At 43.2% G+C, this 25,089-nt stretch overlaps 1 long non-coding RNA gene across 1 annotated transcript in view; it reads right to left on the bottom strand.

The window, feature by feature from the left end:
* Positions 1-10,063: 10,063 nt before the first annotated feature.
* LOC140905871 (uncharacterized) overlaps positions 10,064-25,089 on the bottom strand; it is an 84,719-nt gene continuing 69,693 nt past the window's right edge. The window contains exon 3 of the long non-coding RNA XR_012156968.1: positions 10,064-10,356. This is a non-coding gene — a long non-coding RNA (uncharacterized lncRNA). The remainder of the gene's footprint in view (positions 10,357-25,089) is intronic.

Raw genomic sequence — 25,089 nt, 5'->3', positions numbered from 1 at the left:
ATAATTGCTGAGGAATACCTCTCAACGTATAACTCCTACTGCCTGCTGTGGTCAGTTTTTTGGCTGTGTGTGTGTGTTCTTTCAGCATGCTGTCCCAGTTCCGCACAGATAGCAGAGATAGCAGACTTTGATTGAACTGTCCAATAACCACAAAATCAGTTCATAGCGAAGGAACTTGGTCAGGTTTATTGTCAATGAAGCACAGTATTGGTGCTTTATACTTGCTACAAGTATGCTCAATGTATGTATACCCATGATAATGGACGCAGCTCAGTTAGTGGTGGGACTTTCCACTGTGCCCTCAGCTGGCCAAAGACACTCCCTCTGAGATAACTTCTTCATACACCAATACAAAAACAAATTACATATTGCTCCTCTGATGTATCTATGCGCCACCCTCTGACGTGTTTGGGTGCCACCCATTGCCTTATACTTGTTGGGTTAATCAAAACATCTCTATCCATGATTCTGTCATCCTGACCTTATCTTTAAGATGGGTCAGCATGTTCCTGTTGTCTTTGGTGAATGTGCTGGTGTTGGGGTGTTCTGGTACCACCTTTTGGAATGTGTTTGTGTGTATAATCTTGTATCTAGCACTACTGAGGAATATGTGTTTCTGCACTATCAGCCCTATTCTTGCCAAATTCTGTGGACAGAGCGTGCCTCTTGCTCACAACTTAACTTTATAGCAGCAAAGCTTTGACCCCCTACTTTAGCTCAGGCCTCATACCAGGCCTTTGATACAAGGCCTTATGTCTCAGGCCCTCTTTCTACTATACCTGCCATATCTATAACTGATTATGACATCACTGTCATTATTTGAGAGGAATGAATGGTTTTGTGGTTATGATACAGGAGGGTGTCTCAGGAGTTGGAAGTTCAATCCCAGGCTCTGCCACAGACTCTGTGTGACCTTTGGCAAGTCCTTTTTAACTTCTCTGGGCCTCAGATCCCCACCTATAAAATGAAGGTAGTAGAACTTCGCTATTTCATGTGGCAATTGTGAGAATTATTACAATAAAGATGGTGAGGTGCTCAAATACTACACTAGTGAAGGCCATACAAGTACCTTAGATAAATATACCAGTTAGAAAGCATGAATTACTCAAGCAAGGTGCTTTTCCCTACATACCAGATCATGCATTTTCTGATATGAACAGTAGTTTGGTTGGTGGTGCAGATAGCAATTTTTGAAGCTAGGTAGTGGAGGCTGCCTAGCACCCAGAGCTGATGTAATCAGTGGATCACAGCCCAGACTGAAAGTAGGGCCCAGTCCTGTTGAAACCCTTACTTGAGTAAGTGTCATTGATTCAAGAGAACTATTAGAGTGAGTTAAGGTTGCAGGACCATAAGTCTCTTTGCTTGTAATGTATAATAATACCTAGCTTTCATAGAGTATACTTTGTCAGTACATCTCAAAGCACTTTACAGAGGATTACCCCCATTTTACAGATGTGGAAAATGAGGTACAGAGAGAGGAAATGTCTGACCCATGGTCATTGAGAGGCTGAGCCAGATCTCCTCAGTCCTACTCTAGCGCTCTATCCACTAGACTGCAGTGCCTGCCCTAATATACTTTAGACCTGTAATAAACTGCTTCTTTTAATCAAACATCATGAGTCACGACAAACTACAAGACTTGAGTGATTTGATCACATCCTCACACACACCACAAAAAAAGGCCATGCTTGGCAAATGTATCGTTTGATTATGGTTTCATAATTTGCTAGTCCTGAGACAAACCAAATGCTGAATGTTTATTTTACAGGAAACACTATCATAAACACAAGTCATTCTCTTACTCATAAATCAATTTTTAAAAATCTTTAGGGAGATGTGGGTGGATAGCTATTGTAAATGTTGGAATTTATTCAATCCTAAAAAATACTGCACTGGGACAAAAATACTATACAGACCATTTGTTTAGTTAGATTCATGTTTTATGTCCAGTAAAACATATGAAGGGTCAGTCCCTGCATAACTGGTGCATACTGAATTCCCACTGCAGTCACTTGATCTTAGCCAGCAGGTGACTGAAGTGCATCACTCTGCACAGATGAGCATTGTCTTTGTAAGTCTTCCCTTGTGTTCTTTTCTGCACAATAGCCTTTGACAAAGGTTTAGTCTGCAATCTGGGAGCTGAAATTGGCCCTCTCCATTCTCTTCACTGGTTTTTTGTGTGTCTTTTTTTTTTTTTTTTTTTTTGTAACAGTAAGGCACTTCTTAAAGTGGATTTTTCCCCCCAACTTGAAGTTGGGAGTAGCATATGTATTTTTAACTAGGAACTATAAAAAGATGCAAGACTTAAAAATTTAGCTGAGGTGCAGTGAAAAGAAGGATACTTCATAAAATCCTCAGTAAAAGCTTGATCCAGCCCTCTGATATGAGTGTGAGTAAAGAAAAAAAGATATGCTCTTACAGATTTGATCCTAAAGCAAAGCATAGCAGTTTTGAATAACTGCCTTGCAGTACCCCTATCCCCGAGACTAGATGAAGCAGACTATTTCTCCTTCCTCATATCACACACGAGCATTTCTGCTTGAATGAAAAATGTATGGCCTATTTTGTTTATGAGGGAGTCAACATTTGTGAATTCTACATTGTTTAATGTGTTTCAGGATGTCACTAACAGACTGACCTATTCTTTCTCCTTGAGTACCTTTCACTCTCAGAATGTGCATGGTGACCATTCTCATAGCAGGAACTACCGTGTGAGGTAGATTGTTCTTCCTGGGCCTTGACATCCCCCCCCCCCACACACACACACACCTTCACTCATGCTTACATGTGTGCAAAAATCTAAGCCTTCAAGAGAGTATTTGATTACTCTTTTTGATTATGATTTTTCGCCTGCTAAGTTGGATTCATGGGTCTCTTAGTTTTTGAAATCTGATGGTGTGGCCCTTTAATACAGTTCACCCTGGCCCTGACTCCCTTATTTTTCTCATATTTCTAAATACATTTCATGTTAGGTATTTCACAACCGCGCTACTTGTTTGGCTTCATTCATATTTCAGTGCTCTCATGTCATCCTCAAGGTTTATAAAGAAAAGATTAATTCTAAAACTGATTAAAATGTTCACTGGTAAAGCAAGACAAAAGAATCTGATTCACTGCCTGTCGTCACGCTACAGTACCTGGGTATATAGACATACTTCAGAGCTCAGATAGTCTGTCAAGTAGAAGAAAAATACACACTTTAAAAATTGCCATAATATGTGAGTCTTTAGTAAATGTACTTCTCCACTGTGGTACTTTGAGAACTGTCCAAAATAATGGGAATGTCTTATAAATAATCTTATAATCTTAATTATTATTATGTTTTATAATGTCTTTGTAATGTGAATGTCTTATAAATCCAATATTTCTGTAGGACTTTTTTAAAAATTCATGTCTCATCTGACAGAATCTAAACTTTCAGATGTGAGTAAAGTCTGACATCTCCCAGATCATCACTGACATGACATATTCATTCATTTTTTTACTGACATTACTTTGAGGTAATCCTGTGCTACTATAGGATTTTCTATATGGGGATTTCAAGGTCCTTTATAAATATTATTACATGTAAAGCTTCTGAAGAAACTATTATCCCCATTTTACTGATTGAGAAACTGAGGCACAGAAAAACAGAGCCAAATTTTGATATGCTTTCTCAAGGTCAGTAGAAACTTTGAAATCCTTTGAAACAGGAGTAGATTAAAGCACACTAGGGAACTTTTAATGCATGCCAGCAGAGGCTGTATGAACACTTAAGGTTCATATACACTGCAGTTAAAAAACAGTGGCTGGCCTGTCATAGGATATCAGGGTTGGAAGGGACCTCAGGAGGTCATCTAGTCCAACCCCCTGCTCAAAGCAGGACCAATTCCCAATTTTTGCCCCAGGTCCCCAAATGGCCCCCTCAAGGATTAAACTCACAACCCTGGGTTTAGCAGGGCAATACTCAAACCACTGAGCTATCCCTCCCCCCAGCTGGAGGAGGCTCTCAGGGGCTGTTTAATTGTGGTGTAGACGTTTGGGCTCAGGCTGGAGCCCAGGCTCTAGAAACCTGTGAGGTGGGAGGGTCCCAGGTATCCAGCCTGAGTCCTGGGACTCTCCCACCTCACAGGGTACTAGAGCCTAGGCTCCAGCCCAAGCCAGAACATCTACACCACAATTAAACAGCCCCTGAGCCCGAGCATCGTGAGCCCAAGTCAACTGGTACAGACCAGTGACAAGTGTCTAACTGCAGTATAGACTTACTTTCAGTGTGCAACAGCCTAGTGTGAGGACTTGTACTGCAGCTTGTCACGAGCCAAATGTTCATTCAGACAGTTACTCTGAGTCAGTCCATTGCAACCAATCAGCTTTTTCGAGGCAGCTACAACTCAATGTGAGTAAAAGGTGGCAGAATGACTTGCCCAAATCCAACTGCCAGAGCAAAGAGTAGAATCCAGATCTTCTTACTTTCAGCCTTTTGCTTTACCCATTAGAGCATGTGTCCTCTCTCTATATCTCGTAGGCCTCTGCGAGGATTCATTTCTTGTTACCTATAGGATGCTATACTAAGAGAACTTAATGTTTATACAGTTAGGCAGTCAAAAGTCACAAACTAACAAAGTGAAGGCAGCACATGCAAACTTAACTCTGCTCCCTTTTTTATCCATTACAAAACACTTTAGCTACATGAGCCCAGGCCTTTTCTCAAATAACGCACTATACTGTCAGCAAAAAGAACAGGAGGACTTGTGGCACCGTAGAGACTAACCAATTTATTTGAGCATAAGCTTTCGTGAGCTACAGCTCACTTCATCGGATGCATTTCGTGAGCTACAGCTTACTTCATCAGATGCATTCAATGGAAATGCATCCGATGAAGTGAGCTGTAGCTCACAAAAGCTTATGCTCAAATAAATTTGTTAGTCTCTACGGTGCCACAAGTACTCCTTCTCTTTTTGCAAATACAGACTAACATGGCTGCTACTCTGAAACCTGTATACTGTCAGCCAGTTTTCTACTGCCTTTGAAATACACGTGGAACACCTCATAGTATTATATCATTTCTGTATTCTTACACTGTTTTCATTCTCATGGTGCTCCAGTACATCTTTATTGACATAATCACCTCTCTAATATATGTATTGTTTCATTAACTTTGTGACAATCCAGCTACTGTCTCCTATATTTTCTTGTCAGCCAGAAGCATAGCTATTGTTAGGTGCAAGTCAGGAGTTGAGGAAGCTGTAGCACCTTAACTAGGCACACACAGCCAGTCATCTGAATGTGTGCAGAAAACCAGACTCAAAGGTGCACAAATACAAAGTGGATCATGAGTCACAAGTTAGTGAATACATTTTCCAGTTACTTTACCATCTCCTGTACAATGGGTTTTTGATGTGGCTCCTTAGTGGGGCAGGAGACTTGGGTTAGAAGCTTCAGGGAGCTAAAGGATGCACAGGAAAATTTGAGGTCCAACCAGAGGCAGTCTCTCCTTATCTTTTTTTTTTTTTTGTGGGGGGCGTCCATAATATTTTGGGACCCAAAAGTGCTCATTGGATTGAGACAATATGACGAAAATCAAAAATTTAGAATGAAAGTGCCTTTGCCTTTAATACAGCCGCATCCTTACCATAGGGCCTTAGACTGCCAATTAGTCAGGACAAGAATATAATAAAAATAATAAAACTACTACTTAACTTATATCACTTTTCATTAGTAGAGCTCAATTACTTTGCAAAGGAGGTCAGTATCATTATCCCCATTTTACAAGTGGGGAAACTGAGGCACATAGAGGGGAAAGTGACTTGACCAAAATCACACAGCAGACCAGTGGCAGAGCCAGGAATACAACCCAGGTCTCCCAAATCCTAGTGTAGTACTTAATTTACTAGGTCATGCTCCCTTAATGTGACCTCCATGACATCATGAATTTTTACCATTCCACCCTAAAACTGGAGCAATTTGACATTCTTGTGGGGGTCAGACAATCAAATGTGCTCACAATAAGGGTGTTGCAAAAACTGCAAATACACCTGTTGTGCCCATGGAAAATATGGTGTCGCAGTCGTACAACCCACCCCACACACCCCTGTGTCATGTTTGTATGCAAATAGGTAGTCCGAGTTCAGTGATTTGTACGTGCAAATAACAGTTTTGCACATGGAAATGTGCAGGTCTGCACATACAATGTTGCAGATGAACTCATTATGCCCAAATTTGAAAACGTGGCCCTAGCTGGCTAATAGTGGTTCAGTTTGAGACTAGTCCTTCCATGCATGCACAACAGGGTGAGCTAATAGCATACATACAAGCTAAGAGAGGTTCTAAAGTATGCTGTCGCTCATCCAAAAATGATGGGTTGGATTAATGAGTAAAATTCTATAGGCTATGTCATTCCGGAGGTCAGACTAGATGATCAAATCGGTGCATTCTGGCCTTAAAATCCAGGGGTGGCGGAACCCAGGGCAGGAGGCAATGGGGGCTAGCATCCTTGCAATGGAAATACTGCGGGGGTGATCTGTGTTTACACCCTTGCATGTGTGTCAAACCATTTCAACCAGGCCACTCCGGTTGGGTTCCTGCAGCTGCTGGAGGCTGAGGGGAGAGCAGGACCCAGAGAGTCTGCAGCGGCTGCTGCGGCACCCAGGATAAAGTCAGGGAGCAGGTAGGAACCGGGGTGATTGGGTTGGGGCTAGAAACAGCTACCTTTCCCCAGCTTCCCCCCTCTGCCAGGACTCTTCCCTGCACCACCATTCCCAGCAAGCTTCCACTGCCTCTGTTAAAAATCTATGAAAAACCATAAACTAAACAAAGTTAATTTTCCATAGTGTCCTACTCTTGCAGGTCGGTCACTTCAGTGAGCAGCACTTATCTTTACAACAACAACTAACAGTAAAGGCGAGATGAAAATATGAGTATGCTGTACGTTTGGAATTTGCTTTGAATCGCACCTGTAACTCTCCTCCTTGAACCATAATTTTTTCACTTTAATACCTTTACAGAACCATTTTGTTTGTCTGTTAAAGAAAGACAAAAGTGTCTGACATGCTGGTGCTAAAATATTTCTTTCTAAATTAAAACACATGCGGTGCCTGAAGTGTGTGGAGTTTCTGAAGGTTGATGGGCACCTAGCAACATAACACGGCTGAGTAATTCATCATCATTATGGAACAGCAAGGAACAGCAGTTAACAAATGTGTTTATATTTTCAACCATTATTTGTGTTCTCTTCTAATTTTTTTTTCCATTTCCTTTAAATCCCCATTGTGGATTTTATTACACTCAGCAGGGGAAAGTCTGTGGTGGTTTTCAAAGCAGAACTCAGAAACACGGGTTGCAATGCTTATTAAAGCACAATAAATACGAATAGACAGCAGATTATATAAGGTATGAAGTGATTGTGGTTGATTTGCCACAACATGGAAAGGTCAGCTTTGAAAATGCCAAAATTGGGGCTTCAACTGGCCAAGGCCAACCATGGCTCACTGGCTACAAATACAAACTAATGGAGATCACTGTGAAAGTGAGTGGAGATGAATTTACCCTTGTCACGTGCTAGAATATATTTTCAGTTATCCAACGTGAGATGAAAACGGTCATATATTGCTGTGAGTTTGATAGTGTTTCACCCTTGGGAAGTAGAAATCTCTGTAATTCTTTCTAAACAACATGCAGCTCATTTTTCACTCACAAATATTTGTTTCATCAGCATTATGCCTTTTAAGTAAAAGACAGCATAACAAAGATAATAAACTAGGGTTGGAAAGAAGGCTATAAGAAATGTACACATTTTTCATTAAATATGGGCTATTAGGCCTAAAATTTTCTAAGATGAAATTCATCCCTGTGAAAACTCTGTCCCACTTAAATGGTGCCCTGAGCCTTGTCCTGACCCTCTGCACAGAGATGAATTTTACTCCTGTTCTGTATTGCCATATCTTCTGGTGACATATACAAGGCTTATAAATACAGTTAAAAAAAATAGCTGCTAATAACGATTGGAACCATATTACAATAGCAGAGAATTCAAGAGGTCTGGGATGAAAAAAAAAATAGGGCGCAGATCCACAAAGGGACTTCAGTGCTTTGCCACCCACTTGAATCCACAGCCCTAAATTAGACACCCAGGCTCCCTCTGCAACATGTGGGGAGAGTGAGGCGCTACAAATGGGATCCACAAAAGCAAACATACTGAGTAGGGAGTCACCTAAACCAGTGGTGTGCAAACTTTTCCAGTCATGCCTGCTTACCATTCACAGAATTTGTCATGCGCCCTCTCCCGCCCCCCACATTACTTGTAATCTGTAGTAATCCCTTACTTCTGTGCTGCTGCTGGCGACAGTGCTGCCTTCAGAGAGCGGCAGCTGCTGCCCGGGGCACTCATGTAGTTTGCAGCATGGGAGGAATTCTTTTTTAATCCCACTCCTGTTCCGCCCTGCAATGCCTACTCTATTGTTATCCTGCTCCCTCTATTATGGCAGGGGGTCCTGCAGGATCCACAGGATCCCAGTTTCTTCAAGCCCCCACAGCGAATCTCTTGTGCCCCCCAGTTTACACACCACTGACCTAAACCAGTAGGAAAGGCTGAGAAGAGTGGCATGGCCTAAATCCCACCCCCTCAGGGAAACAGGCATCTAAATCCAGGCCACAGGCAAGTACCAATCTCTGCTTGGGATTCTCAGCTGTGGAGCCTTTAATGCAGCTGGGTATCTACGATATTTTTTACAAGAAACAGTGGGGAAAGTGGAGCATCCCACCCTTACAGCCTTTAGCCTTGCAGTTAGGGTACTAACCCAGAATGTGGGAGGGCTCGGTTCAATATTCCCCGTCCCCCCGCCTGAAGTGGAGGAGGGATTTGAATTTGGGTTTCCTTCTTCTTAGTCAAAAGCCCTATCCTTTGGGCTCTGGGGTACCTGGTGTGAGGCTGCCTCAGTCTCTCCTGTTGAAGCTGTTCCACTGCAGATAGATAATTAAATATACATCGTGCCAGAGAGAGCATGAGACAGACACTAGACCAGGGGCGGGCAAACTTTTTGGCCTGAGGGCCACATCAGGATTGCAAAACTGTATGGAGCGCCTGGTAGGGAAGGCTGTGCCTCCCCAAACAACCTGTCCCCTGCCCCCATCAGCCCCCTTCCACTTCCCTCCCCCTGACTGCCCCCCTCAGAACCTCTGACCCATCGAACCCTCCCCTGGGATTCTCCCCTGACCACCCCCCTGGGACCTCCACCCCTAACCACCCCCCGGGACCCCACCCCCTATCCAACCCCCCCGCCCCTGTCCCCTGACTGCCCCATCCCCTATCCACACCCACATCCCTAACCGCCCCCTGGAACCCCAGCCCCATCCAACCCCTCACTCTCCCTGTCCCCTGACTGTCCCCTGGACCCCCTGCCCCTTATCCAACCTCCCCACCCTCTTACCATGCCGCTCAGAGCAGCAGGAGCTTGCCACCCAGCCGGAGCCAGCCACACCACCACGCTGCCCAGCAAGAGCAGCAAGCCAGAACGCTGGTGGCGCAGAGAGCTGAGTCTGCAGGGGAGGGGCCAGGTGCTAGCTTCACCAGACAGGAGCTCAAGGGCTGGGCAGGACGGTCCTGTGGGCCGGATGTGACCCGCGGGCTGTAGTTTGCCCACCTCTGCACTAGACTATAATGTTAGAGGCACTTTACTAAGAGCAAGGAAACCCATATTCAACTCCCTTTTCTGCATCAGGCAGAGAGAGCAATTTGAACCCCCGGGATGAACAGCTAATCACTGAGCTAAAGGTTATAAGGGAGACCGCCACCACCACCTCCATCCCCATTTGTGCTCCTTCTCCTTCTCTCTCCCCCGCTCATTTTGTGTGGAGTTAAGCAGGCTCTGAGAATATTCTGCCTGCAGGGTTCATTCTGGTAGGCAGTTAGCCAGGGTTTTCCTCAGGAATTGAAATCAGAGTGGGTGTTCGAATTTACAGGGGGGTGAGAGCCAAGGGATGAGACCGTGAGGATGAAAGTTGGCTGCATCGCACCATAGTAAAAACTGAAAAATGTTTCATGACTATTTTATTAGATTTAATTCATGTTTTAAAATCATCGCTCAAATTAAAGCCTTCTTCTGGAGCAGTACATCTGCACCCTTCTTGGTTTCTTGTAATTTTGTACAACTCTGTTAATGAACTTCTCAAACGCAGTACGTTCATCTTTGGTGGCTTCTCACATGTCCAGTACTTCAATTCATACGCTCATTAGTTCATTCACATGATCAGGCAGATGGTGACTTCCTTCAGAACCCAAAATTCTATTCAATGCCAAAAAAGGATGCTCACCTATAGCTGTTGTGACTGGGAGTGGCAAGAAATGAATTCCTTATTCCCAGCAAAGATCAGGCCGAGCCACTAGTGATAAAAAAGAAGTTGAAGTCAAATCTTCTTTCATTTATCAGATGACATCCTACCCTGTGTTCAAATTCTCTAGTCTGTCCTGATCACATGGGAACCCATTGCTGGTAGTGCCTCTCTCCACTCAGCTGTCAGTATTTTATAAGACACGCTACTGTAAAAGCTCCATAGAGGCTGAGTAGAATCTAGAAGTTACTGTTGTAGATTTATAAGATCAAGTCTGTGTATGTTTTCCACTAGCTTAACAAACACTGGTTATCCTATTCATTTAAGGATTCAATACAAGTGCCTCCATTAGTCAACTTCTGGACTGATGTCTTTGCTTCTCTGTGATGTTCTATGAATGAACTATGACCAAGTATATCATTGTTGCTACCACTGTTATATAATTGCAACAAATCTTGTACAAAGTATGTCATGTAAGATATCAATAGAAAAGTTATGATTTGCTGAATGACTATGCTATTTGTATGCATGTATTATTGTTACATCTGAAGTTATGAATATTGACTATTTAACTGTATTTCAAATGTATTTGCTTCTGGGGTAACATCCACAAGGTAGTTTACATCCAGTCTAGCCAGCACATTATCAGTGAACCATTCAGGTTGATGGCCCGTTAAGGAAAACAATGGGTTATGGAAGAAGCTTATCCTCACGAAATGGACTTTCCTGTGGATGTTAGCCAGAATATGGACAATCGCCCTGGCTATGACTCATTGAAGCATACAAGGGCATGTGACCAGCTCATGTGACATGAGACTCCATCTTCTGCCTATACTTTTCCACAAACTGCTGGGGGCTTTGCTTGGAACAATGAGTTTCCCTCCACAAGAGGGAAGCTATAAAAGGCTCTAAAAACATCTTCATTTTGCCTCTTTCCTGCTTTGATCTCTGGGCTTTGGGCTTATACTAACAGGAGCATTACGACCAATGGACTGAGGACCTTCCAATCTTTTTAATGTTACCAGAGAGAATAAAAGCCAGCAGTTTTATTCCATCACTGTTTCAAACCTGATACAAGAACTTTGCAATTATTGTATATATTTGATTCCTTTGACCATTTCAACATGCTCCTTTCTTTTCTCTTATAAATAAACCTTTAGATATTAGATACTAAAGGTTTGGCAATAGCGTGATTATTGGGTAAGATGTGAGTCATAGGCATTGATTTTGCAGGTGCCGTTCAGAGGCAGGCAGGAGGCACAAGAGTAAGAGGGAGAAGCGGGAAGGGACAGAGCAGGGGTGGGAGGAAGCGGGGCAGGGGTGGGGTCTTGGGGGAAAAGGTGGAGTGGGGGCAGGGCTGGAGGCAGAGTGGGGGTTGAGCACCCCCAGGGAAATCAGAAAGTCAGCTCCTGTGATGTGAGTTATACATTGACCTGGGTATGTGGCTGATCCTTTGGGATCAGAAGAACCCTTTATTTGATTAAATTTGGTTTTAAATAACCACTCATCATTAAGTCTAGTATCTGGGTGTTGAGACAAGGGCTGGGATACCTAAAGAGATTGCATGTCTGACCATTGTGGTGAGACAGAAATTTACTTTTGTTACTGATTTGGTATATCTTATGGAAGAATAACCACAAGTTTAGGGGTGAGTCTGCCCTATTTCTCAGCAACTTGTCCTGAATCTGGTATTCTCACTGAGGCACAGTGACATTCTCCAAGTACGTTTTCAATGGATATCTCTCTGATCCAAGTGAAAATGGCAATTTGTCTTCTCTAAATGTAGCAGCAAACATAGTCCTCCAGCCTCACTGCTTAGATCTGTCCCATCTTCGTAGATACTTTCCAAAGCCAGTAATAATGGTTGCGATAATTTTAAGGCAACAGCCAAGAATTGCTCATGAGAAAGCCAGCGGGTTTTCCCAGCTTGGACTAATTTGAACTTCAGTCCCAGAGCATCTTCTATTTTTTCCAAGATGTTCGGTCTTTTTGGACTCTTTTTGAAAAAAGTATAACAAAGACATTACATTTATAGATTTTAATGTCTTTTGAAAATTCTGCAGCTCATGCCAGTTGGAGTAAATGGCCTCTGCAGTGTGGTAAAGGAGAGATTAATGTTATGCTGTTCTCTGAATAAAGCTTGTACTCCACCATCTCTTCCAGAGAAATTTGCAGGTCCATCAAATGCACAAGCAGCCATCTGTTCAGGGGTACAGTTTGCAAGCATTTTACTCTTCTAAGATGTGGCTTGTCACAGATACTGCTGATGTGTCTTCTTTAACCTGAATATCTAGAAATGCAGCTACTAGCCTACCACTGACATCAAGATAGCATACACAATCACTTAATACTTGAATGCACCAATGTAAATTGGCATCCTCAGCCATGTATGCAATTTTTTTGATTGTGGTGAGAGAGTTCTTCACTTTTTCAACTGCTGAGTCCTTCAGTGTTGCACTGCATGCTTCTAACTAGTCAGTTGAATTTCTTGCAGAAAGATAGTGAGCATTTGCCGGTCGTCTTCAGAATCAGTGTCCAACTTCAGGATTAACCAGTGACAATGCATTTAACATTGGCCTCTAGTTTGTAGTGTGTGGTATTTCCTGCTTACATAGAAAGTATGATGTAACAGCCATGTTTGTTCACATAATCTGTATTGTGTCTTCAGCATTCTTAACAGCCTCATTAAGTATTTCTAAAATTGGTTTTGACAGTGACTGGCTTATAAGGCTTTCTGCATGTCTTTGCAGTCCAGAAGCTTTATGTTTTGTAGCCTTTTCACATAGTTTGTCAGCACTGGCTTTGCTGATCAGTTTGGCAACCAAGCTCCTCCAGTTTTACCAGTTGTAGCAGAGGGAAGCTTTCCTTCTTTGTAAGCTTTTTTTATGAGAGAGAAAAGATGGCTATAGGTGCGTCTAGATTCAGGAAATGAGAAAAGTTTGACTGACGAATATCAGGAACTGCCTTTAGGTTGTGGGGGACACTGTTTCTTCAGTAGGTAGCTGTATTTGTGCTTAGGGCTGTTTGGATGTAGATACACCACTTGAACCTTCAGATACCATGTTGGTACACTGCGTGTAACTAGTTAATCACTGGGGGAGGGGGCAGGAATGGGGAAGTCCAGAGGGGTGTAGGGAAATCCCTGCCAATAGTTGCAGTGGGGGAGGTTTAGGTTGGATATTAAGACAAACTTTTTCACTAGGAGGGTGGTGAAGCACTGTAATGGGTTCAAGCCTGACCTTAAAAACCTCTAAGAAAGGAGATTTCACCACCTTCCTACGTAACCCATTCCAGTGCTTCACCACCCTCCTAGTGAAAATGTTTTTCCTAATATCCAACCTAAACCACCCCCACTGCAACTTGAGACCATTACTCCTTGTTCTCTCATCTGCTACACTGAGAACAGTCTAGATCCATCCTCTTTCGAACCCACTTTCAGGCAGTTGAAAGCAGCTATCAAATCACCCCTCATTCTTCTCTTCCGCAGACTAAACAATCCCAGTTCCCTCAGCCTCTCCTCATAAGCCATGTGTTCCAGTCCCCTAATCATTTTTGTTGCCCTCTGCTGGACACTTTCCAATTTTTCCACATCCTTCTTGTAGTGTGGGGCCCAAAACTGGACACAGTACTCCAGATGAGCCTCACCAATGTCGAATAGAAGGGAACAATCACGTCCCTCGATCTGCTGGCAATGCCCCTATTTATACAGCCCAAAATGCTGTTAGCCTTCTTGGCAACAAGGCCACACTGTTGACTCATATCCAGCTTCTTGTCCACTGTAACCCCTAGGTCCTTTTCTGCAGAACTGCTGCCTAGCTATTTGGTCCCTAGTCTGTAGCAGTGCATGGGATTCTTCCGTCCTAAGTGCAGGACTCTACACTTGTCCTTGTTGAACCTCATCAGATTTCTTTTGGCTCAATCCTCTAATTTGTCTAGGTCCCTCTGTATCCTATCCCTACCCTCCAGCGTATCTTCCACTCCTCCCAGTTTAAAGTGTCATCTGCAAACTTGCTGAAGGTACAGTCCATGCCATCCTCTAGATCATTAATGAAGATATTGAACAAAACCGGCCCCAGGACCAACCCTTAGGGCACTCTGCTTGATACCGGCTGCCAACTAGACATGGAGTCATTGATCACTACCCATTGAGCCTGACGATCTAGCCAGCTTTCTATCCACCTTATAGTCCGTTCATCCAGCCCATACTTCTTTAACTTGCTAGCAAGAATACTGTGGGAGATTGTATCAAAAGCTTTACTAAAGTCAAGGAATAACACATCCACTGCTTTCCCCTCATCCACAGAGCCAATTATCTTGTCATAGAAGGCGATTAGTCAGGCATGACTTGCCCTTGGTGAATCCATGCTGACTGTTCCTGATCACTTTCCTCTCCTCTAAGTGCTTCAGAATTGATTCCTTGAGGACCTGCTCCATGATTTTTCCAGGGACTGAGGTGAGGCTGACTGGCCTGTAGTTCCCAGGATCCTCCTTCTTCCCTTTTTTAAAGATGGGCACTACATTAGCCTTTTTCCAGTCATAGAATCATAGAATCATAGACTATCAGGGTTGGAAGGGACCCCTGAAGGTCATCTAGTCCAACCCCCTGCTCGAAGCAGGACCAATTCCCAGTTAAATCATCCCAGCCAGGGCTTTGTCAAGCCTGACCTTAAAAACCTCTAAGGAAGGAGATTCTACCACCTCCCTAGGTAACGCATTCCAGTGTTTCACCACCCTCTTAGTGAAAAAGTTTTTCCTAATATCCAATCTAAACCTCCCCCACTGCAACTTGAGACCATTACTCCTCGTTCTGTCATCTGCTACCATTGAGAACAGTCTAGAGCCATCCTCTTTGGAACCCCCTTTCAGGTAGTTGAAAGCAGCTATCAAATCCCCCCTCATTCTTCTCTTCTGCAGGCTAAACAATCCCAGCTCCCTCAGCCTCTCCTCATAAGTCATGTGTTCCAGACCCCTAATCATTTTTGTTGCCCTTCGCTGGACTCTCTCCAATTTATTCACATCCTTCTTGTAGTGTGGGGCCCAAAACTGGACACAGTACTCCAGATGAGGCCTCACCAATGTCGAATAGAGGGGAACAATCACGTCCCTCGATCTGCTCGCTATGCCCCTACTTATACATCCCAAAATGCCATTGGCCTTCTTGGCAACAAGGGCACACTGCTGGCTCATATCCAGCTTCTCGTCCACTGTCACCCCTAGGTCCTTTGCCGCAGAACTGCTGCCTAGCCATTCGGTCCCTAGTCTGTAGCTGTGCATTGGGTTCTTCCGTCCTAAGTGCAGGACCCTGCACTTATCCTTATTGAACCACAACAGATTTCTTTTGGCCCAATCCTCCAATTTGTCTAGGTCCTTCTGTATCCTATCCCTCCCCTCCAGCGTATCTACCACTCCTCCCAGTTTAGTATCATCCGCAAATTTGCTGAGAGTGCAATCCACACCATCCTCCAGATCATTTATGAAGATATTGAACAAAACCGGCCCCAGGACCGACCCTTGGGGCACACCACTTGATACCAGCTGCCAACTAGACATGGTCATCCAGTCATCCAGGACCTCCCCCGATTGTCATGAGTTTTCAAAGATAATGGCCAATGGCTCTGCAATCACATCCGCCAACTCCTTTAGCACTCTCGGATGAAGCACATCTGACCCCATGGACTTGTGCTCGTCCAGCTTTTCTAAATAGTCCCGAACCACTTCTTTCTCCACAGAGGGCTGGTCACCTCCTCCCCATGCTGTGCTGCCCAGTGCAGTAGTCTGGGAGTGACCTTGTTCGTGAAGACAGAGGCAAAAAAAGCATTGAGTAAATTAGCTTTTTCCACATCCTCTGTCTCTAGGTTGCTTCCCTCATTCAGTAAGGGGCCCACACTTTCCTTGACTTTCTTCTTGTTGCTAACATACCTGAAGAAACCCTTCTTGTTACTCTTAACATCTCTGGCTAGCTGCAACTCCAAGTGTGATTTGGCCTTCCTGATTTCACTCCTGCATGTCTGAGCAATATTTTTATACTTCTCTCTGGTCATTTGTCCAATCTTCCACTTCTTGTAAGCTTCTTTTTTGTGTTTAAGATCAACAAGGATTTCACTGTTAAGCCAAGCTGGTCGCCTGCCATATTTAATATTTTTTCTACACATCGGGATGGTTTGTTCCTGTAACCTCAATAAGGATTCTTTAAAATACAGCCAGCTGTCCTGGACTCCTTTCCCCCTGTTGTTATTCTCCCAGGGGATCCTGCCCATCAGTTCCCTGAGGGAGTCAAAGTCTGCTTTTCTGAAGTCCAGGGTCCATATTCTGCTGCTCTCCTTTCTTCCCTGTGTCAGGATCCTGAACTTGATCATCTCATGGTCACTGCCTCCCAGGTTCCCATCCATTTTTGCTTCCCCTACTAATTCTTCCCGGTTTGTGAGCAACAGGTCAAGAAGAGCTCTGCCCCTAGTTGGTTCCTCCAGCACTTGCACCAGGAAATTGTCCCCTACACTTTCCAAAAACTTCTTGGATTGTCTGTGCACTGCTGTATTGCTTTCCCAGCAGATATCAGGGTGGTTGAAGTCTCCCATGAGAACCAGGGCCTGCAATCTAGTAACTTCCGTTAGTTGCTGGAAGAAAGCCTCGTCCACCTCATTCCCCTGGTCTGGTGGTCTATAGCAGACTCCCACCACAACATCACCCTTGTTTCTCACACTTTTAAACTTAATCCAGAGACTCTCAGGTTTTTCTGCAGTTTCATACCGAAGCTCTGAGCAGTCATACTGCTCTCTTACATACAATGCAACTCCCCCACCTTTCCTACCCTGCCTGTCCTTCCTGAACAGTTTATATCCATCCATGACAGTACTCCAGTCATCTAAGTTATCCCACCCAGGAGATTTGTGTTATCGTAGGAGATCTGTGTCTCCTGTTCATTTAAATTTTAAGTTCTTCAAGGGTCTGTTCCATATTCCTTTTAAATCAATGGGAGAATTTCCATTGACTTCAACAGACTTTAGAGAAAGCCCATAGGCAATAATTCTTACTAAATGATTATACAGTGCTTAACACAATGAGTTCTACTTCTTGATTGGGAGCCTGGAGGTGCTACTGTAATGCATATAATAGATCCTTCTCATCAGAGAGAGGTATAGAAGGTCATTACCTTTTCTGTTTTTGGCCAGACAGTTAATTCCCCTGTGTGCAGGGAACTGGAATTGCAATTTTCAGTATCTTAGCACATCTCCATTCAGTAGGCTACAAACGAAAATATGATACGCTTTTGTATGTCTACTGTAATAGCAATGGGACTGAACTTGATTGAGACAGCTCTCTATCCGTACAATTGAAAAGCTACAGCAGGGAATTTCTGTGAAGTAGCAAGCACTGCATAAGTGAAATTGAGCTTACTGCATAGCTAGTTGACTTCTGGATGCTGAAGAAGTCACTGTTGTGACCTCCTGGATAGTATGTTCAGCTAATAAGAACACTTAGTCTACCAAACTGATTCTGAGAGGAGTATAAATGCAAGACCAGCAAGTTTACCCTCTGAATGACATCTACGTTGTCCGATACTATGTAATCATTACAACTGTAGGTGAAAGTATAGATCCAAGTCAAGTACTTGGTGCACGTTATTCTTATAATAGGATTCACACACAGCTAGTGACCACTTATTAATCTGCTGACATAATAGTTTTATCTTGCAATTTTAATCATGATGGTAATTCTCAAATTGACAATCCAGATATCGTACATGTGGCTTCAGCCCAGCCTCCACTTGTTCGCCCTCACAATTTCAAGTGCACTTTTTGTGCCTTATCATATGTATGTACCTGATGGATTTTTCACATGACAATTTGGTGTGCACAGGTGTGATGCTATATAAAAAAAAGGTGATCATGTTTACACTAATATATTATCACTGTTGCACAATTGTGGTAAATCTTCTACAAAGTGTGCCTTGTAAAGTATCAATAGAAAAGTTAGTCTATTCTTATCCTGTTTAAATCCATGTATCATGTATCCATGTATCATCATTGTATCTGAAGTTATGAATATTTGCTATGTTTGTGTCTGAAACCTGTTTGTGTTTCTGGGTAACACCTACAGGGCAGATTTACATATAGACTGGCTAGCCATGTGTTGATGGCCTATTAAGGAGTATCAACTCTTCCAGTGGTCCCCTCCTAAATAAATGGTCCCCTCCAATAAATGCCTCATGCCTCAGCAAGGCACTCATGACCCAAGACTCCATGTTTGTGCCAGTAACTTTCTATGCACCTGGACTAAGAGGTATGAATTGCAGACTGTGACATCATTCTTTATTTTCAATCCTCTGGACTGTGATTTTCTAACAGAAAGGAAGCATTGAACAAAGGACTGATGACCCCCAATTTTTGGGGTGATCCAGAGAGATTTATTGCAAGCTAGCAGAATTACCATCCCTGCTATTATCCTGACCTTCAGACTCTGAAATCAATTGTAATGTATATGATTCCTTTAACCACTTAACCACCTTCTTTTCTCTTTTTATTAATAAAATAGTTAGTTTACTAATGATTGGCTGCAGTGTGGTATTTGGTGAGATCCTGAAAGTACATGTTGACCTGGGGATGAGTGGCTGATCCTTTGGGATTGGAAAACCTAATGTGTGGTGAATTTTGGTTCTAATAACTTTCAATCAGCAAGTCCGGTTGTCTGGGTGGTAACCAGGGGCTGGAGTGCCTAGGTGACTGCCGTGTGGCACTTTGTGAACAAGTGTAGTGACACAAGAGCTCACTTTTGTTACTGGCTTGGTGAAATCTTATGATAGAATATACTACCAGTTTGGGGTACATACCCTGTATTTTGGCAGTCGGACCTGAGATTGGAGCTCTTAGCTGTGTCCCATACCAGGCAACGTGACAACAGGCAGGAGTGCATAAAATATGTGCAACTGGGGCCTAATCCACTGACTTCAGTGAACATTAGATCAGGCCCTCAGCAATGTGTAAAACTGTATACATCTTCTGATAACAGCTTTACAGATTGTCAATCAAGTGCAATGAAGAAGCAATACAGTGTTCACATGTTACAAAGGCATAATAGAGGTTAAAATTATCAGACTTATTTGACGCCTCAAAGCTAATGTATTAAGGATTTTTGTTACTGCAAAACTTGGAAAATATTTGTGGACATTTTCAAACGTATGTAATTGTTTTAGGTGGCTAAGGGCCAGACTTTCAAAGGTATTTAGGCACCCAAAAATGCAGATTTGAGAATCCCAGTAGTTGTCTAGCTCCCTGCCCTAAGGCACTTTTGAAAAGGGACTTAGGCTCCTAAGGGTATAGCTAGCTGTGTACAATGCTGTCTGACACCCAGGCATGCATTCAGGCAGCTAGCCGTTACCAGCACTTGTGCTGCTGTGGCTACACTTCTACTTTTAGCACTCTAACTCAATCAGAGTGAGTATGGGTATGTCTACTCAGGCTGGAAATCACACCTTCCAGCCCCAGTGTAAACACGCCCCAAGACAATTTATTTAGTCAGTTTTGAAAATTCTTCAATCTTTTTTGTTTAAGGGAAACAATACTTGATCATGTCTGCTGCAGGTTGGGAAGGAATAAGCACTACTAAATCTACTAAAGCATTTCTCAGTATAGAAATCCAAATAGCACTGAATAATTTAATAAACTTAGAAGTTACTTATGGCTTTTGGTCATTGTTACTAGAGTGGTAGTAAAAGAATTTTTAAAAAATCTACGTTTGATTAAAAAACAGGGTACTATGTGAATCCAGCATCAGTTTAATTGAGTTGATTATGGACTTGTGTTGGGCTGCCGAGTTTTGCACAGACTTCATGACACTCATGCATTTGTCAGACCTGTCACTCACACCTGATTGCATCTCTGCTGAGCTATGGTCAGGAGCTGTTGTCCCCTGTCAGCCACCACATGCTGCTGTGGCACCTTTCTCTCAATGCTCCTGTAGCTCCTGAATTTGATATTCCTGCATGTACCCTGGAATTTGGCAGTACTGCAGTCAGCCATCGTGTTTGTTTTCAGCCACTGCCAGCTGAAAACCAAATATCACTTAGCTAGAAATAATCTTAAGCCATGAGAGGCAAGGCCATGCAGCTGCATGTTTGCAGCTGTGCTAATCAGCATGGGAGGCTGGGACAGGGAGTTAATGGTCCATGAAAATAGAAGGAATGTTTGGACAGCTGACCTTGGTTTTAGGTGCCTCTGACATGTAAGTTTTTTGTTGTTCTGACTAGAAATGCCTTGCTGATAAGGAGAATAATTAATTTTTATTGCCTGTTGCTAGGGAAGTTGCTAGCCTATTAGGGGCTATTATGAGTTATGTGCTTTGTCTGGAGAAAAAGTATAAAACGTTTGGTTAAAAAGCGTTCTTTGGCGCAGTCTGAGGAAACTTTTCTCTGGGCAAGGATCTGACACCTAAAGTTCCCTATCAGCTGAATGGAAGGAAGGGCTCCAGAAGACCAGCTGGCGATCACTCAAAACCCATTTCATGGTAAATATAAATGGTTGGAATGCGCTGAACCTACTGCTACAGCACGTGTGTGTGTGTGTGTGTGCATGCATGTGCTTGAGAACTAATAAAGCAGTTTTAGGTAAAAGCACTCTGCTTTGTGTCAATCATAGATCAGGTAGAGGAGCTGTGTCCCCACTGACTTATTCCTGACAGTGCCTTGAGAGTAACAGTAAAGTTACCACTGCTTTGGGTTCTGAAAACCCTGGGTAACACTCACCCCTCCGTCCCCCGCCTGCCTAAAATTCCTGCCTAAAAAGAAGCAGTGTTAAGCCGTGGTAGCGGCCAAAGGAAGCAATGTCAGCAGCAGCAAAACATCAGGGGCCCAGCACTGGTATTAGGATCCCTCAGGTCTTCCCCAGCAAGGTGCACTAGACTTCCCCAAAGCCCATCAGCAGCAACCCAGCACCAGGCAACCACTGAACTCCCAGCAGCAGTCCCAGAAGAGCAGCTTCCTCCCTTTCAGTACCAGTCACCCTAATATGCCCCTCCAAAGACAACCACCTCAGCAACCACCAAACAACATCAGGATACCTCAGCTGCCCAGGGGAACCGATACCTCCAGCATCTCCAGGCACCCCACCACTCCTAAAAAACCCTACCACCCACTAATTACTCTGACTATGCAGCTGGAGTGGATTGCACATGAGGTGAAAAACAGGTGCTTCATTCTTCAGTAGAATTCTGAAAGAAGCAATGGAGAGATGTGCAGGCAACCAAATTTGATAATTTTACAAGTGATAGCAAGAGGTTGGGAAATGTCTCTCATTCTATGTGTATTGCTGTTTGCCACAAATACTGCAGTAAATGCGAACAATCTTGTGGTAGAAACTCATTAAGGTTCAGCTATTACTATCTTTAACTGAGACTGGTCTAATTAGTTAGGTGACCACACCAAACAAAGAAGGGATGATTAGATCAGAAAAATCCAACCAATGGTTGAAATGCACCCAGGACATAAACTAAATCTTAAATAAGTGTATAAATTGCATTTAAAATCGGCATCTTCAAACCTAAAAGTTCCCTCTCTTGGCCATCAGTACAGAGCTTTCATTAGCGGTGCTGTACATATTGTTCACACTGTAGAATTACATTTAAGGCTCAATGAAAACTACTCATTGAAGCTACTAAATCAGCAACGTTATTTTAAAAGAACGTTCTAATTATTCATATATTAAACCTCATAATAATCTCTCAAACTGTGGAACTACTATTCTGCAGATGAGTGTACAAGCATGGGGTATAATTTAGCCAAAGACCTAGGGCTGCCTTAAGTGCCTCTACAGAATATGAGTGGAACAGATATGTGATAAGTTGACTCAGACACCTCACTAAAATGCATCTGCCAGCAGGACCCACTTGCCAAACCTACTTCCTCACATTATAGGGCTGCCTTTGTTCAGTAGCTACCTTGTCTCCTTTCCAGCTGCTACTTATACACACATTCTTCATCTCATAAGGAGCACATTTGCTATGAATTTATTATAATGGCTTACAGAAAATAACTGCTGAACCAGTTTACAAAAAAGGATTGTTCCCTAACTAGTTCTTCAATAATTTAACAACTTATCTAGTTAAAAAGTTTCACCAGGAGAAGTAGCGGGCAAAAAACACTTATCCACTACATTAGCCACAGAAATGATTCAAAACAAGTCAGGTCCTGACTTCAGTGGAAGGTGGGGATGCACAGCATCAGCAAATCAGGCCAATAGTTTGTTAGAATCTGGATTTTAGAGGGGGGTTGTGGGGCACTCACTAGAAATATTGATAGCTCATCATTGGGTGTTCTTGAAATCACTAAAAGAAAAGGAGTACTAGTGGCACCTTAGAGACTAACCAAGGTGCCACAAGTCCTCCTTTTCTTTTTGCGAATACAGACTAACACGGCTGCTACTCTGAGACTTGAAATCACTGAAATTCTCAAAACTGATTATAGTTTTGCAGTTTGCCTTGCCAGAGATCAGCAGTGGGGGCTTGGCTTCACTGCAGTTACCTCAAGCTACATACAGTCAGGTTGTTGTCAATTTAGCTTAGCTCAAGTGAGAGCAGCCACCTTGTGAAATAACAGTCGAGTTGTTGAGTCCACACTCACTCAACTGCTGCACTCCCCTGTGGCCACTAAGACTTCTGGAGGCACACCCCGTCGGTCTTTATGCTGAAGTAGCTGAGCCTCTTGATCAATTATTTTCCCAGTGAATTGTGGGAGAACTTGTCTGTCCTTCCTGGGCACACGGAGGGCTAGCAGCACTGGAGTGGAGCTAGCCTTCATCGACATTGTAAGGTGGTAGTCTTAGGAGCTTACAAGTTGTGCTCACTCTACCTTTAACCTATATCTCCAGCCAGCAGGCTCACCAACTTGGATTAAAAACATTACTGCCCTTAGGGTAAGTATTTTTGTGCATCAATGGGACTTGAGTTAGGGGCAACACTCAAGTTATAACTTGAGTTAACTTTGCAGTGAAGACAAGGCCTGGGACAGTCCTTAAATGTTTGCTCAGATGCTTGAGTTCCCAATCTGTAAACCCCAAGGGAACATCCCAAGTCCCAGGCTCACTGTTTCTCATTACTAGCTTGAGGGAGTGGGTTGGTGATGTTCTCTTTCTCCACCCCCACTACCTCTTGGGTCTAGTGGCATCTTCCATGGGTCTTTGGAAAATATCAACTGTCCATTTTGGGACAGAGGAGAACCACACATAGGTTTGACCAAACCCAGGGGTCTTTTGACCTACCAGAAAGGAGCCTGTAATAGCCCATTAATACTACTAATAATAAAGAAATGCAAAGAAAAGTGCAGCAGAATGGAGACTTTCTGCTAGTGAACTGAGTCTGCACTAAGCCTCTGGGGCAGGTATCATGTTGCAAGGCCTACATAAGTAACTAGGGGTTACTGAGCTTTATGTCTTAGAAGAAAGTTAATGAATTCCTGAGAACTCCCTAGTTAAGGAAAACAACAAGAAAGAACTAAAGTAAAGCCCTCAGAGAAGCAAAGAAAGCAAAGTCTTTCCCCTATAACACGCTGCCACAACTCTGAGGACAGAATACCAGCTGTCATGGCACACAGAAAAAGTTCTTACAAATCTAAAGATGCAGAACTGAGAAAACAAAAGACATTCCAATTCCATAACTACTCACACCACAGATAGAAGGTCCAGTACAAATGCAATGGCTGCCACTTAGAGACTCTGATATGGGGGATGATCATATTTACTTATCTGCTTCAGAGGTTATATGAGGATTTCCTTGATAACCCTAAAGCACTTTGAAGATGAAAAATGCTGTACAAGTAGAATGTTGTGTCATAACCTGTATGTATTAAGCAAATGCAAGTTGCTCAGGGAGTCATTGGATATAAATGCCATAAACTCCAAATTATAACGACACACAGAAGAAAGACCATAGATCATACAAGTTCTTTATTATACCAGACAAAGTAATGATCCACTTTTGGGTTTTGCCTTGTTTTTGTTTTAACTAAAAGGATAAGCAACGTTTATTTTTGCCATGTTGTCGTCTCACTTGGTGCTATTCAGTGACCCAGTTATGCCAGGATTCAAGTATGTCCCTATGCTAAAGAAATTGCTGCAGGTAAGGCTGTTGTTAATGGGTACAAAATGGTCCTAATTGGTAAGTGTCACTGCATTCCTAATTTCAGACTTGGAGCTCTGCAAGCTGTGATGTGCCTCCTGTGAAGCCTGTGATTTCAGGTCCCCTGACCACGAGGATTCTATCAACATCACAGCTGACCTCAGTTGTCATCTAAAGAAAATGACAAGCTCTGTTTGTTGCAGAGGGAATGTCTGTCGTAGTGATTTTTCGTAACATTCATGGATTATTCTCAGCTTGCCCTACAGGCATCCAGGGCTGTCCTTTAGGGTCTGTGAAACCCATGGTTATGGGTCCCTCTATTTTTGAGAGCACCCTAAACCAGTTTGAGGATACTGGGTGCTACCAGTGGCATTAGGATGGCAGCAAGCTCTCTTCTGGTTGTTGCCTGCACTGTCCCTACACCAGGTTTAAGGTGTAGCCCTTAGGTCTGCTTATCAGTGATTCGGTTCTGGTAATCACTGAACAGAAACAGGTTTCAGAATAGCAGCCATGTTAGTCTGTATTCACAAAAAGAAAAGGAGGACTTGTGGCACCTGAGAGACTAACAAATTTATTTGAGCATAAGCTTTCGTGAGCCACAGCTCACTTCATCGGATGCATTCAGGGGAAAATACAGTGGAGAGATTTATACACATAGAGAACATGAAACAATGGGTAACA

This window comes from Lepidochelys kempii, chromosome 2, assembly GCF_965140265.1.
Source record: "Lepidochelys kempii isolate rLepKem1 chromosome 2, rLepKem1.hap2, whole genome shotgun sequence".
Taxonomy (NCBI): domain Eukaryota; kingdom Metazoa; phylum Chordata; order Testudines; family Cheloniidae; genus Lepidochelys; species Lepidochelys kempii.
Note: the sequence above shows the minus strand (reverse complement) of the source record. Positions and strands in the feature narration are given on the sequence as shown.